A 14,463-nucleotide genomic window follows, 5' to 3' on the forward strand; every position below is an offset into this window, starting at 1 on the left:
CTGTGCTCTGGGAACCAGGAGAAAAGGTCTTTCCGCCACTGAAATGGCAGGCACTCCCTTCTGTCAGGGAGGGTTTGGGGAGTTAAGCATTGTATAGGACAGAGGGACCTGGTGTAGAGATGATTTCAAATCTGATGGCTTTTGGTACCTATGAAGTGCAGAGGAAAATTGCAAAAACAGATAAAATAGGAAGAAAGACCTGTAAGGGACAGGGTGAAAGGAGAGAAGATCATCTGGATCTCAGAGAACATTGACATCCCGTGTGTCTGACAAAGACAGTGAGGACCAGTAGCAAATGAGGAACCCTCTGATCTCTGACAACCCTGCTACATTTTAGGAGCACACTGCCATTTTCCTCATACAAGCTGTGAGGTTACTCCTTCTGGAAATAGCACGTCTGGGACCAGGGAAGGCTTAGGCGGAGACGGTCCTTTCATGTTTCTCTGTGGTTTTCTGTCTCATTCCTGCCTCTCTTGATTTATTTTCTCCCATATACCTCTTCTTTCCTCCTCCTGCCTCTCTTGATTTATTTTCTCCCATATACCTCTTCTTTCCTCCTCCTGTCTCTCTTTTTTATGCTCTTGTACTGTACATGTTATCTTTTTCCTTCCTGGGCTCAGATTTTCCTGTCTCACTCAGACCTCAGAGCCCAGATTCCTACAGCAATGAGTGCAGTCATTTTAACAGGTTATGTTGATACTTGTCTTGCTGAAGAAATCATCAAGAAATGATGATTTTGAAATACTCCACAGTTTCGTTTAGAAACCAGCAGATGTTACCCAGCTGTCACAGCCTCACAGCCCTTCCTTTGCTTCAAAGTTTTTCCAGTATTTGAACAAGGAACAGAAGTCAGTAATGGTAATACGCTGGTTGGTAACACCAACAATCAGAACATTGTTAGATGCGGTCAGTGTCCTGACTTCCACCAAAAAGCAGCATTAGGATCCATCTGGTCACGTGCAGATATTGGCAATGTAGGCACTTACAGCAGGACTAGTCACCCTGCATAGCCTTCATAGTCAATAAAGACAAATAAGCACTTGCAGAGCACATTTCACCTTATCCTAAATCAATCATCTACTTTAGACCAGATGAATCACACCCTGAAAACACTTGTTTTGTTCTTGCCTAGTGTGAGCAGTTTAATGCAGGTGTCCATACTGTATTTACTAAGGCTAACAGGATCCAGCTCCCCATGTCACAGTCTTAAGTACAAGCCCAGAATGGTTGGCTCCAAGTATCTCTTTGTCTACTGATCATAAGGCAGCTCATGCTGTGAAGTAAAAAATATTGCAAAATTGGAAAGGACAACTAACAGCAGAGTCAGGAGTGCTCAACCCAAGGGAAGAAAAAGTTACTCAGTTCAGCTGTGCACCTAAAAGGGATTTATAATTTGGAATAGCATTTTGGCCATTGCTTATGGATCTCTGCTGTTCTTCTTTGTCCTTTCTCTCCCCTTCAGTGAAGGAGTGTATAGGGAAGGGCAAACTAACAAACTGCAGAGAGCATGGTTTAAAAAAAAATGCCATCAGGCAGACAGCTGACAAGAAAAGAGTCTGTTAGAAAGGTGGAATGGGGAGCACTTAACTCTCCTCAACCAATACCTTTCTCTGGAAGTGCCATATCCATGAATCTCATCAGGGACCTTGGCTCAGAAGCCTTTCTTCTAAACTTTTCAGCTCTGCATCAGATAGTAGGGTAATTTTATCTTAACATTGGCAGTCTACAGAGTTCCCTATGGAATATATTGAAGCTACACAAACACAAATCCTAGAGAAACAATATTTAGTTTTCGAAGACAATTGAAATATTTTTAAGACCAACCACTGTTTTGGCCCAGGGTAGGCACTTTCTGCATGGCAATCTCCAATTTGTACCAGATGCAAAGGCAAAGATATTTACTACACATACCCCAAACTGCACAAATTCCTTTGTCTTTGTGTTCACTTAACCTCAACTTCCATTCCACATAACTTACTTCACCTCAACTATGTTTCTTGGAATAACATTGAATTTTGGTCAGTTCATTATTGGCTTTGTTTGTCTTTGGTGCACTGTGCGTTACAGGATTGGCTTGAAACATGAAACACTGTGGAGAAGGAATCCAATATGGTAATACAATCATTTGCCTACTATTGCAGGAATAGTTTCCATTATGGCCCCTATTTTTCACAGTCTCCTAACTTTCCAAAACACTCACCTCTGGAGATGGAGTTTTCCATGGTTGGTGTTTGCCTGGAGGTTAAATTTGCCTGCGTGAGTGGAAGTTTTAGCAAAGACGTCTAGTCACTTTTACATTACGGGAGAGTGGAAAAAAACCCTACATTTTTTCCGGCTTGGGAAGAAAAATGTCTAACCACATTTCTAAGAAGGGCAACAGCAAATCTGCTGAGGGTTGAAATTTGACAGGCACAATCAGTGGAGAGCCCAGTCATATGTTATGGACCCTGCTTTTTGAACTCATCTCTATGTCTCCTGGTGTCTATAGGGGGCTATTTGTGTTCAACAGCCTGCAGGATGAGAGCACAAGCAACCAGTCACCCCCAACTGCCAGCAACTAATTCCTGTCCCTTTTTTCCCAAATAAGTACAAAATTAGGAGCTGTATTAACATCTCTGTCCCCAAGAGTCTGGAAATGCTAAAGTTAAATTTCTAATCATATTAACTCAGTCTCTCAGAATGTGTATAATAAGTTTGTGTGTAAAGGAGTTGTTTGTCCAGTTAAACAAGGAGAACTGAGCAGTATTAAAAGAACTGGCATCTTTCTTCGGCCATTACTTTTCTTTTTCCTGTTTAACACATCTGCCAGATCTGTGTGAAGGGCTTGGAGCTGGCCTGTAGTAACTTATGAATCCTACATGAAGTCTGGCTATAGAGATAATTATTGTGTGACTACATCTGGTTATTGGATTATTACCTGCATGAAGAAGCTGTCTTAGTTTAATAGCCAAGCCATTAAGAAAAAAAAAGGAAAGAAATACAATAATTTCACAAGAGCAATTTCTTAGCTGACATATCAGGAACTCTTAAGAAATAAGACCTGAGCTACAAGCTGTAAAGAGGCTATATCCACACAATATGCAAGTAAAAAAATCCAGAAAGATCATCATCATTATTGAAAGCGCAGGCTTGCAGTCACAGAGATCTCACTGGCAGGCACCACACAGGAGGCTGAGAAAGCTAGGCTTGCAAGAGCGATTACAAGTTGTAGGTGAGATAAAGGTGTAGGTTTTTTCATCATTTTGGGGAGGCAGACATGCATGGCGAATGTTTGAAGCTTTAAAATTAAATAGCATACTCCTGCTGAGAAGACACTTTTAGGTCATAAGCAATTAGTCAGAAATTAGTAGCTTCCAGCAGCAGTGGAAGTGCTAAGAAGTTGTAGCTAGGAGCTCTGGTAGCAGGTTTGACCTGAGGCATGTGCTTGGTGAGATTGGAGAGGGGAGCGGTCCTGCAGCCATGAAGCCACATGCTTTCAGTAAGGGTAAGCCATTCCAGCAGTAATTCCAGAGCAGGAGCAGTGAAGGTACAAACCTAGGTATCCCTGGCTGTATCTGCATTGCTCCTTGAGGTGCTCCAATGAAGGACTAGAGTACCCTATCTGTCTCCCTCTATGACAATCCATAGTGTATGGCATTTCTCCCACAAATTCCCACAGCATTTCAGTCAAGCCCCTGTTAATACTTATCCTCAGCCTTGATTTATCTGCCCCATGCACACCCTATTAGCTGGCCATGCTTGAATGCGAGGCTAGACTAGATGACCTCCTGAGGTCACTTCCAGCCTGGATTATCCTGTGATCCCATGACCACTTTGCAGAGTAGGCCTGCTGTCTGGTTTTGCCATGCAGCTTGGTAAGGAGAGTGGTGCTGCCACATCCATGTGGCACAGCAGGTCACTGCAGTGTGCCCAGTGTCACTGTGGAGGTCAGTAGGGCCATACACTGGATGGATTACTCTTCTGTTCCTGCTGTCCAGGACATGGGAAAGCATCTCTCCCTTTTTGAGCTCATAGGCAGGATGCGTGTTGCCCTATGGTGTCCCCCAAACAGGGCAATCACAAAAAGTTTGGTTGTACCTGGGCCTCTCTGATCACCACAGGTGGCCCTTGTGCACCCCGATCAGAAACTCCGACTGTGCACGTTGTGCCTGTGCTTCCTGGAAGTCCTCCACTCACCACCCGTACCAAGTGTTTACTCTCTCGACTGTTGACATGAGATATCAGTCTCCACGATGTGATTATCTCCACTTTCATCTTTATCAGCACTGTGTGACCCTCCACAGTCTCCACCCAAATGGCCATGGGGAGTTCAGTCACATCCTGAGCTCCTGCCAAATGTGTCTTCGGGTGCCTGAGAGCTGCTTGGGAGATCAGCTGAGCACAAGACCTGGGGCACCTTCCTCACCAGCCTGCCCCAGGGGTAAGCAGCTGGTCCTGCTCAACCGGAGACAGGGTCGGGATGTGGTAGGGATGCTTTGTCCATGGGGCAAGACACCAAGGCGCAGAGGTAAGGACTCTCCTAGGTCAACGAGTCCAGAGGAAGGCACGTGTTGTAAAAATACTTTCTGGTTGACAAGTGGAAAGTCTTTTCCTGTGGTCAAGGGCCAGCAATCTGCATCGGCCTCACACAAAGAAACTTCTGGCAAGAAGTCATTCCTGAAAGCCAGCTCACATTACATTGCATGTCTGGGACCACTGGCTCCACAGAGGGAGCACAAAGCCAGGGAAGACATGCAGGCTGGTCAGCCTTCTCCCCCCTAAACCTCCCCTTATGCTGGGGACCAGCTCATAGCAGTGAGAAACTCCAGCTGCAAGTATTGTAGTCCAGGCTAATTGGGGAGGGAGAAGGTGCAGAGAGGACCGATAGCAGCAGCAGGCTTGCCATAGAGATCCCCCTGCCCTGCACACACCATGCAGGCCTTGCTAAACGAGAAGGGAAGGGGCCAAGGCAGCTCACATAAGGCACCATGCAGAGAAAAAAGCTCCTCTGATCACTGGGGCAATGTGCAATCCTGGAGGTCATTCATATTCACTGTACCCAGAAGAGATGGGTCGTGATGCTGGCCTGGCCTTTTTTCTTAAACAAGCTCTAAGTCAGACCTCAGATCCCTCTGCCAGTTATTCATAGCAACTCCAGGCTAAGGGATATTTGCTCTTCCGCTTGCTAAAGTCTGTGGTATCAGAGCCTGTAAAAGAAGGTACATGAGGCATCCTTCCCTAAAGATGATAAAAATCAAGAGGACCGAGAAAAAAATAGAGCTGAAACAGAGCCCCAGGGCCCTCAATTACCCTGCTGGCCCCATTTCAAGGAGCTCCCTGACCCTGATGGCCTGATTGCCTCCGGTTTAAGGGCTCAGCCTTGATGTTGAGGACATAGGGCTGAGCCTCCTACCACTCTGCGTGGCTGACTTCCTGGAGCCATGGGCATGGGCCCTCAAGGAGCACGTTGTTAGACTGACCTGATCAAAGCAGAAATAGGCCAATCTGCAGGGGAGTGGGGTGATCTGAAAGAAAAAAAAATCCGTTGGATTTGGTAGCTAGAGCTCACTCCTTGCATTCTACTGGGAGGACTCTCAGTGCTGCTATTCAACTTCTGGCGGGCATTTTCTGTGATATCTGTCCTCCAGCTCTGGATGGTCACTGTTGCTGCATGAGGTACCACTTGACCTCAGGACTGCTTGCTCACCCTAGTTTACTCCATGGCCTCCCTAACACAATTGCAGTCCTGCTGGTCAAGCTGGGGAGGGTAGGATGCAGGGTTTCTCCACGATTCAGGCCTGAATGCAGTTGTACTGCCCACGGCGAGCAGACTGCGCTTTTGGTGGTAAAACTGTGTGAGTCAACTTGCTTGCACCGGGTCAGGGAGGCTAGGGCAGCTACGATTTTCCCAAGTAAGACAATCTTTTCCTCTGTGATGGCATGTGCAGGGCAGGAGTCCATGTATTGCTATGTCTTTAAGCTGATGTGGTAAAGGAGGGTGTGAACATTTGTGTTTGGATCTGATCCCTGGAGCTTAGGGCTGCAGGGCTGCGTTTCATGGCTGTCTCTTGGGCTCCTCCACCATGATCCGTCAACATAAAATTATGTCGCTCAAAACCAGACTCACTGGTTCCCTTCTTTTGCTGCTTAGGGCATATTTTTGAGGGTCATCCTGGGGAATAGTGGAGTTCCCAGCGAGTTATTCTGGGGCAACAAAAATGGTAGTGTCATCTGGTGACTCAATAACAGAAGAGTCCTTGATGCTAAATGGACTGACTGATGGAAGGGCTGATGGTGTGACCTTGGTAGTTGGAGGCATGGCATAGGTGCCTAGCTGAGCTAGGACTGGTGGTCTGGCCCTGGGGCCAGACAGCTTGCTGCCAGGAAGCAATGATCCTAGCCAAAGAGTGACTACCGCTGCCAGGCTGGTAGTGCATCCATAGCAAGATGAGGCCCACTGTCACATGGATGTGCTGACATGTCACTGCCATCCTCTCTGAAGAGAGCTGTGACTTTTCCTTTGAATCTGATGCAACCTGCTGGCAGGTGAGGAGTTATCTCTCTCTTACCCAAGAGCTTTCCTGTCTATGGGCTTCCTGAAAGTCTTCGTACTTGAGGCAGAAGTATCTTTCCCCATCTCAAGTGGTTGCTCTTGCTCTTGGTCTTGAAGGCATCCTTTAACTTTTTCCCTTTTGCCTGGCACTGCCCTCCAATTTGCATTTCCCCAGCGGCCAGCCTGGCCAGAGATCTCTGTGTATCCCATGGCCGCTGCAGCTCTGCTCTGTGAAACCATAGCCCTGCATGTACTTCTTTCCCCCATTCCTCTCAACCTCTTCTCCCCATTTAGTGAGGACTATGTGGGCCTCATCTGGCCCCAGAGACCCACCCTTGGGTGTCAGGTAGTTGGCACACCTGGCTGCAGAGATATAGATGAGAGGACCTCATGTCCTATCTGCAGTGCCCAGCTTTTGAAGAGACATGCTGTGTTTGAAGAAACGAGGGGGGGGGGGGGGGGCTAAGGTGTCAAGGCCCATATTGCTCTGCCCTTCTGGATATAAGTTGGCAAACTCTGGTGTTCTAGAAAGGCTGTTGACGTGTGTGACCAGTCACACAGATATGGAGGTGTCCTAAAAGTTGCTGTAGGGTGCTGGGTGCTTCCAAAATACCGACTTCTGTATGTGCTGGTGTGGTCTCAGGTGTGAGTGCCTGGGGAGGTCAGGGAGGCTGCTTGCTCCCAGCCTGCAGGAGCAGCCAAACAGGGCACAACAGCCACAGCTTTGTGGCAAGGTAGGAGCTGCTTCATCTCCCTCCCTCAGCCAGGGAGACATTACATTTAAGGGCGGAGGAAACCAAACCCCACATCGTCACTTTATCACCTGGGTTTGGGAGCGTGGTCCGGTGGGGTGAGCCTAGACAGACAGGAGCCTAACTGGGTTCAGGTCTGCTACGTGCCTCTGCGTGGGCTTGGCAATCGGCTCGCTTGTCTGTTTGTGAAATGGGGCTGGCGGTGCTTACCTCTGTTTTCGGGACGTTTCAGGTCTCAGCGTGAAACGTATTATGCAAACGAGGAAGTTTTCTGGTGTTATTTCTTACTAATGAGCAGCAGACCTTGAATTTTGACCTTTATGTGTTACTGGGGGGGCGCGGGTCTTGGTGTGGTTTTTCTGTAGGTTTTTTTTATGACTCTCCGTACTCGCCTCACCGGGCCTGAAGCGAGTGGACTGGTGGTAATTGAAGGTCAGAATCATTTTCCTACCAGCTCTAACCATGTAAGTAAGGGTTAGAGCAGCGCTGGAGGGGGGTGTATTTATGGGCATGCAGATCAGCTACCATTTGGACGCGTTTCTGCTGGTAGGTGGAGGGGTGGAAGTACAGCTCTGTGGGGACACGGTGTGGTCGCTCCCGAAAACGGCACCCGGTGTGGACAGGCTGAGCCTCTGGCTTGCTTTCTCCTTATCTGGGAGTATGCAGGCAGAGAGCAAGAGCAAAGACCAACCTGCGTGTCACCGTGGGTGAGTAAACATCAGTGCCATCTTGTAGGGTTATCTGGCCCTCGGCGCCAGCCTTTTAGGTGGCCGAACTCCAACGCTGACCAGCTTGTGAAGAGGAAAAAATACCGATTCAGTTTTCTGCACTTTGAATCCCGATAACTGCCCTCGATCTGCTCTGCAGGATTCAGAGGAAAGGCTAAGCGGGCCTCAGCCAGTGTAAATCATGCCTCCTTCTGCCTGGCTCCACCTGTAAATGATACCAGCCTAGGCTCGGCGTTTGCCTCCAGGGTAACCCCATGGGTGTAAGCATCTCGCTGTGAGCATTAACCTAACTGGGAGAGTTATTCCCATGCAAGATGATTCCCTCCATACACTGCGGTGTTCCCAGCAGGCTTGTACAGAGCTGTAGCTGCCCTTCCAGGGGAACTTCTTCAGTCCATTGGACTCTTCTAGATTCAGGCCCCATCTTCAATAGATAACTCATACATAGATAATACATACATCAAACCTGAAGTTTGACATCTGACTCCTTGTTCCCTATGGTTTATCATCTAGCCAGAGGGATGCTCATGTGTTACTGTGTCAGCAAACAATTATTCATTAACTCAAGTGGGCTAAGCTCAGATGTGTGCTCATCTGCTGCAGGTGCTGCTGTCCTGATTTCGGAATTGGAGCAAGCCCCGAGGAGGGATATGGTTTTGATGTCCATGGGCTAACCTCTGGATTAGTCTGCCTCTGAACTTGTTGATATGCACACCCAGGAGCTCCTGCCAAACCTCTGGCAACAGCCAGGTAGGTAGGGGCAGAGGGAGAGTTCTGCGCTGGAGCGTGCAGTGGACTGAATCCGTCACCATGACAGCTGGCTGAAGAAACGGTAACAAAACAAGGAGTTCACCAGCTTGCCAAAAATTTTAGGTTTGGATGAGGTTTTGACAGACCCATCTCACAACTCCTCAGTAGCCCAGGAACCATGCAGACTTGCTCCTGGCCTTCATCCTCGCCCTCCCCACCCATCTGCCTGAGACTCCATTCCCTTTCAAAGAGTAAGATGAGATGTTTGAGTTTTAGTCTAGGGTGGAAGGCAACTATATTTCATAAGGGGATTATTGTTTTCTGCCTAGTTCTCATTGTGATGCTGTGCAGGCTGTGAACCTTGATCACAGTGCTGCACATGCATTTCATGCATTTCCCTGATGAGAGTTGAAGATGCTACAAAATTTACCAGGAACATTGTTCTGGGGTTCTGGTTAACCTAGGAAGAGCTCAGATACACAGCGGTAAGAATCAGGATCAGGTTCTATTGCAAAGATGGCTCTGAGCTTCTGAACTTCTCCTGTTAAATGGGATAGTTGGTTTCAATCCATTATTGATGATTCCTGACACAGCATTTGTTCTCCAGTTCCACAAAGTCCAGGACTGTTCAGATCAGCTTTTGGTCCTTACTCATCTCATTATGTGAGCTTCAGCCACCTATGATGTGATATTAATGACCAATTAAAAATACCACTCATCTATGAATTAATAATAGAGATCCTTGTTTAAAAGAGCAAGTGCAGTTCTAAGACACTGTCAGATTTGTGGGGACTCTGAAGCAGACTTTCATCATTCAGGTAGCAGGGACGTTAGGTGTAACGTAGGGCTTTGTATAAGAATGAGAATTTTGATGCGTGTTCTGTGGAGGATGGGGTTCATAAATCAGTCTCTACATCGAAGGTATCAGGAGTTAGTGGGTCTGGACAAACCACTCAGCTTCTCAAGGCTATTTTGGTTCCCAGCTCCCACTGATTTTAGTAGTTATTACGCACCTCAGCATCCTTGAAGGTCTATGCTTTTAGTTGCTTTCCTGAAAGAGAGTCAGCAAATCAGTATTTTCAATTGAACTGCTCAAGTCCATCGTGGTCCTGGTACCAGAAAAAGGCCCACAGATACCAAGAGAGAGCACCGCATGCGGTCCTGCCAACACAGATTTCCTGGGATGGCGTACCCAGAGGTGGCTCTGTGCCAGCAGCCAGGCTTTCTCTCTGGGCGGTATGTGTCTGTGTCCTTCAGAGACAATGTTCTTACCCTTCCTTAGACTTGTATCAGCTGCAGGATGCTGCAGGGTACGGCTCATGCTGTTCCCGCCTGGTAAGATAAGGCTCCCTTCAAAGTTCCAACTTGTTAAAGAAAAAATCTCACACCACATGCAGCGCGTCTGGAAGCTTCCAGATTGTTTAGAGTTACAAGAGCAAAGCTGTATCTGTATTTTCAGCAAATATCTTCTAAAAACATGTGAGCTTTAAAATACATTGAGGGTGTCAAAAGATGCCAGCAAAAAGAGTGGTCACTGTAAGACCAAGCTGGTGTTGTGGTTAAAGCACCTCTGAGACTTCCAGACAGAAGTGTATCTATCTCTACAAGACAAATTAGCAAAATGCCTGTAACTTGCCAGGTTAGAGAATCACTTCTTCCTGTTTGGGCATTTCTTCATGGCCTGCTTGTTTGTTTCATAGTTTTCAGCTGCATACATTAAAAAGCTAGGAGGAACCTATTTTGGGTCACCATAGGGTGCCTACCCAGACTTTTGTTACTGGACTAATATCTGAAAGGAAAGATAAACAGTTTGCTTCTTTAATAAGATCTCAGTTGGCCCTTCAAATAGGAAATGGTATTTACAGCAACAGCGGCAGTTGGAGTTGGTGGGGCCTGCATTCTCTGCGGTGTCCCATGTGGTCCAAGAGAAAAAGCAAAGGAAGTCCCATTGTCCTAATTTATGGAAAAATATGTCTCTGGAAGAGATTAAATCTGCTTTTGCTTCACTGGCATAAGGGACCCAGAAATTTTTATATCTAATCGGGTTCCTTTTCATTTATCATGATGTTTAGCCAGAGTTGTAGGTCAAACAAATGGCTTTGCGCTGTGTGCCAAATGCCGACTGATATGGAGCCTTTGAAGTAAGAAATGTAAGCAATCTTCTCCCTACAGGTTCGGTCCTCCTGATAAGTGGATGCACAACTGACACATCACTCTTCAACCCATTTTTGAGCACTTCACTGATGTATTAGCTTTATGGTAATTCTCAGCAATAAGGGGAATACTTATCAAAAGTAAAATCTGAACAGAAAGCAGAAAAACTTAAGTTTTACAGATCAGTTTTAAGAGAAAGTCTGTCTTTGATGAGAGGTTTGAGACTTCCCTTCTCAGAAGATGAAATTACTTTAGGTGAGCCCTGAGCTATGGAAAGAGTGTTTTTATTTTAATTATGCAGAATACAATAATTCTGAGTGTGGGCTGGCAAAATCAAACCCCAGAGATGGGGACCCCTCCAATCCAAGCCTCTTTTTCTTCAGCCAATCCATCCACATTATTACATCTGGATTTTGAATGTTTGGGTTCCCTCTGGAAGAGTATCTGTTTGCTACAAGGAACCCCTCCATTTTTCACTGCAGGCTAGGATCAGAGGTGAGCTCATGATGCAGCACTGAGACCTCAGGTCAAACATAAATGTATTAACATGGAGGAATGTGCACAGTTGAAGTTCAGCTTATTACACGGATACACAGATGCATGAATGGTCTACAGGATTTGAATCCAGGTCTGGATTCATACTTTAACCCCGCCTGAGTTGAGGGAATTGAGGTCAGAAAGGTCAGCTCTGTATCATTGTCAAGCAAGGCTCCTAAATTATGTCACCGGAGTAAATTTTTAATGAAGGACTATAGGAAACTCAACATAGTGCCTTTGTAAGCTCATTAACCATTTCCTGGATAACATATAGCACAGTATTTTTCACCTTCCCTTCAGATTGAAACGCAAGGAAATTTTTAATCATTCAGCATATCCACTGTGTGAAACGTAGTCACCCTTTCAGTTCTGTATCTTCACCTTTTCTTGAAAACTTGCTGGATACATTGCCCTTAGTCCATGTTTTTGGGCAGAGAGAAATCTCCATTTGCTGAAAACCAAGACATCCATAGACAAAGGGGAGACACACAGCCTTTGTAGCCCAATGCTAAGAAGCATGTCCTGCTTTCACTGAAGAAACTCTTGAGGTACTTGGGGGGCAGTGAAAGTCCTCATATTGACTTTAGTGAGAGGAGGCTGAAAGCCTGATACTTCTCCAAACATAGGAAACCTTTTGCTTCTGTCAAAGCAAATATCTGCTTCTGAAACTTCTTAGCTAGGGGCTGGAGTAACACAGTTCCATGAGGGATGTGGTGTGAAAAATGAGTAAATATCACATTTCGGATTTGGATTAAGGTCTCAAAGATGCCTCTTAAGCACCTCTTAACAGTCTCTGAGGTGGTCGTTTAAGCTAGTTTCACTGTAGACTTTCTAAGTGAAGTAATAGAATTGGTGTCCACCAGCAGATGGTGCTTCTGCCTGAGAATTGTTTTCTTTCATGACCATTGAAAGACACAGCTTCTTGCATCATTACTGTAAAAGGTACTTTACAAGGCAAAACATTGTCCATTACATTGTATGGATTCCATATTTTAGATAGCTCCTATGTATGCCTTTCTGTCCACTCTTCCGTTACCTCCAATGCTGCTTTTCTTTAAAGAGCCTTTCAGTAAATGGACAATTTCCCTTTTAAAAAATATCCCGTAGAAGGTCCTTGTTTAGCAGATGTAATACCAGGCTGAAGAACTTCAGTGATAGGAAGAAGAGAGATGAGTGACAGTTTTTTACTTGGGAAATCTTTCAGGCTAACTTCAGTGGAGACACATATACACAAAACCAGGCAAGCAGTCTATCCCTTGTAGTCTACTGATTCCCAGCTCCCCAAGGACAACAAGCTGAAGTTTGTCAGCTCTGAAAGCATATGGAGCAGATGAGGAGGAGACAAACAGACAAATAAACATGCACTTGACTCCAGACTATTCTCTCTTCAATGTATGTGGGACCAAACTGCTAAATTTTAGCTGAAATCTGCTTGTGTCTATTATAACTAATTTGCATTAGGAACCTTGAACTGTTTTTTTCTGCCATTACAATAGCAGTAAGTACTTTAAAATGAAGATCCAGGATCATTCCCACTGAGTTGGATAATACATAGTCACACCGCACACAAGTATCTTAAGACTCCTCTCCTCCATCATATAGATACCTTGATGGTTGACACATCTAGTCCCTTAGTTCACATGCCACTGTGTGGGCCTGGTGCGTTGTTGAATGTACCAGGGCCCAAGGTCAGGTACTGTGCTGCTTTTGGGCTGGGGGGTTGCACTTAACACGGGGCTTGTAGCTAGCTCTGTTGGTGGAGAAGGAGTGATGGTAACGGGAAATCTCCGCATTGCAAGTGCATGAGATATGGCAATCCCTGCAGAAGAGCACAAACCAGGAGTCTGATTCAACACATTAGGCTGGAATATGAAGCTCCCCTTGTCCAAGAGAGGTCATGGTATTGAGCCCAGACCTGCCCTCGGCAGCGTGCACACTGACTGCTGTACTCTAGTGCCTTCCATGCCGCTCTGGGCAGCTTCATCCCCATCCAGGAGATACCAGCATGGGGACTGTGGTTACCCCACTGAGATGATGAGATGTCTGAATGATCTGAGTCAATGCAAAAGCAGGGTAAGGTACCAACATTAGATGGAAATTTTGTGAACACGTTCCTACATTAACCACAATGATCACGTACTTGTACACACAAAAAGGTGTGCTCCAGTTGTACAGGTCTGCAGGCATTCTTGGGCACTATGAAAAATCTGATTTATTTTAAAAGCGACTGAATTTTTATGAAAAATGGTAATATTTCCTCTTTCTTCCATCTCAGAAATGGCCAGAGAAAGGCAGCAGCAGAAATACTAAACTCATCCTTCTCAAAGAAGGCACTTTGAGGAACCACACATTATATAGTGCTGGAACTAAAAGAAAGCAGGACCAAAATGCATTTCCATGACTTTGGTGGGATAAATGTACATGCCATGCCACAATGCTTGCAGCATATGTTCCTGGGCACCACATTCACAGTATTTTTGAAATCTAAGGTGAATCAACAGTCCATGGCTCTTTACTGTAGCTTTTACTGGAGCCTTCAATGGAGATGCCAGAATATGGTTTCTAGAGCACTGGACATTAGCAGATCCAGGAGGGTAATTAATCGGATGGAATCCAATTTAAAGATTACTCTCCTGTTCTCCAGATAGGGTGGTATATAAATACACAAAATTATCTGTTGGAATCCCTCAGGCAGCTTACCCAGAATAACCTTCTTCCGGATCCACTCCAGCTCTCAGTGGAGGCTCTAGTTCAGGAAATCATCTTTATTCAGAACAGCACTTAAGCATTTGCTTAAAGTTAGGCATGTACGTAAGAGCCACTTCCAACAAGGCTGTACTTAATTGCACCCTATCTGCCTTCCTAAATTGAGATTAATATCAACGGGAAGGTTTCAGCTGATTTCGGAAAGCTAGGAGGAGGCTGCTGCCATCTCCACAGAGTCTCTGCACTTCTTGACCATGGGAACACTCACAGAGTTATGTAGTGTATGGTGTATCTAAAATCGCAC

Source organism: Accipiter gentilis, chromosome 32 (assembly GCF_929443795.1).
Source record: "Accipiter gentilis chromosome 32, bAccGen1.1, whole genome shotgun sequence".
NCBI classification, from domain to species: domain Eukaryota; kingdom Metazoa; phylum Chordata; class Aves; order Accipitriformes; family Accipitridae; genus Astur; species Astur gentilis.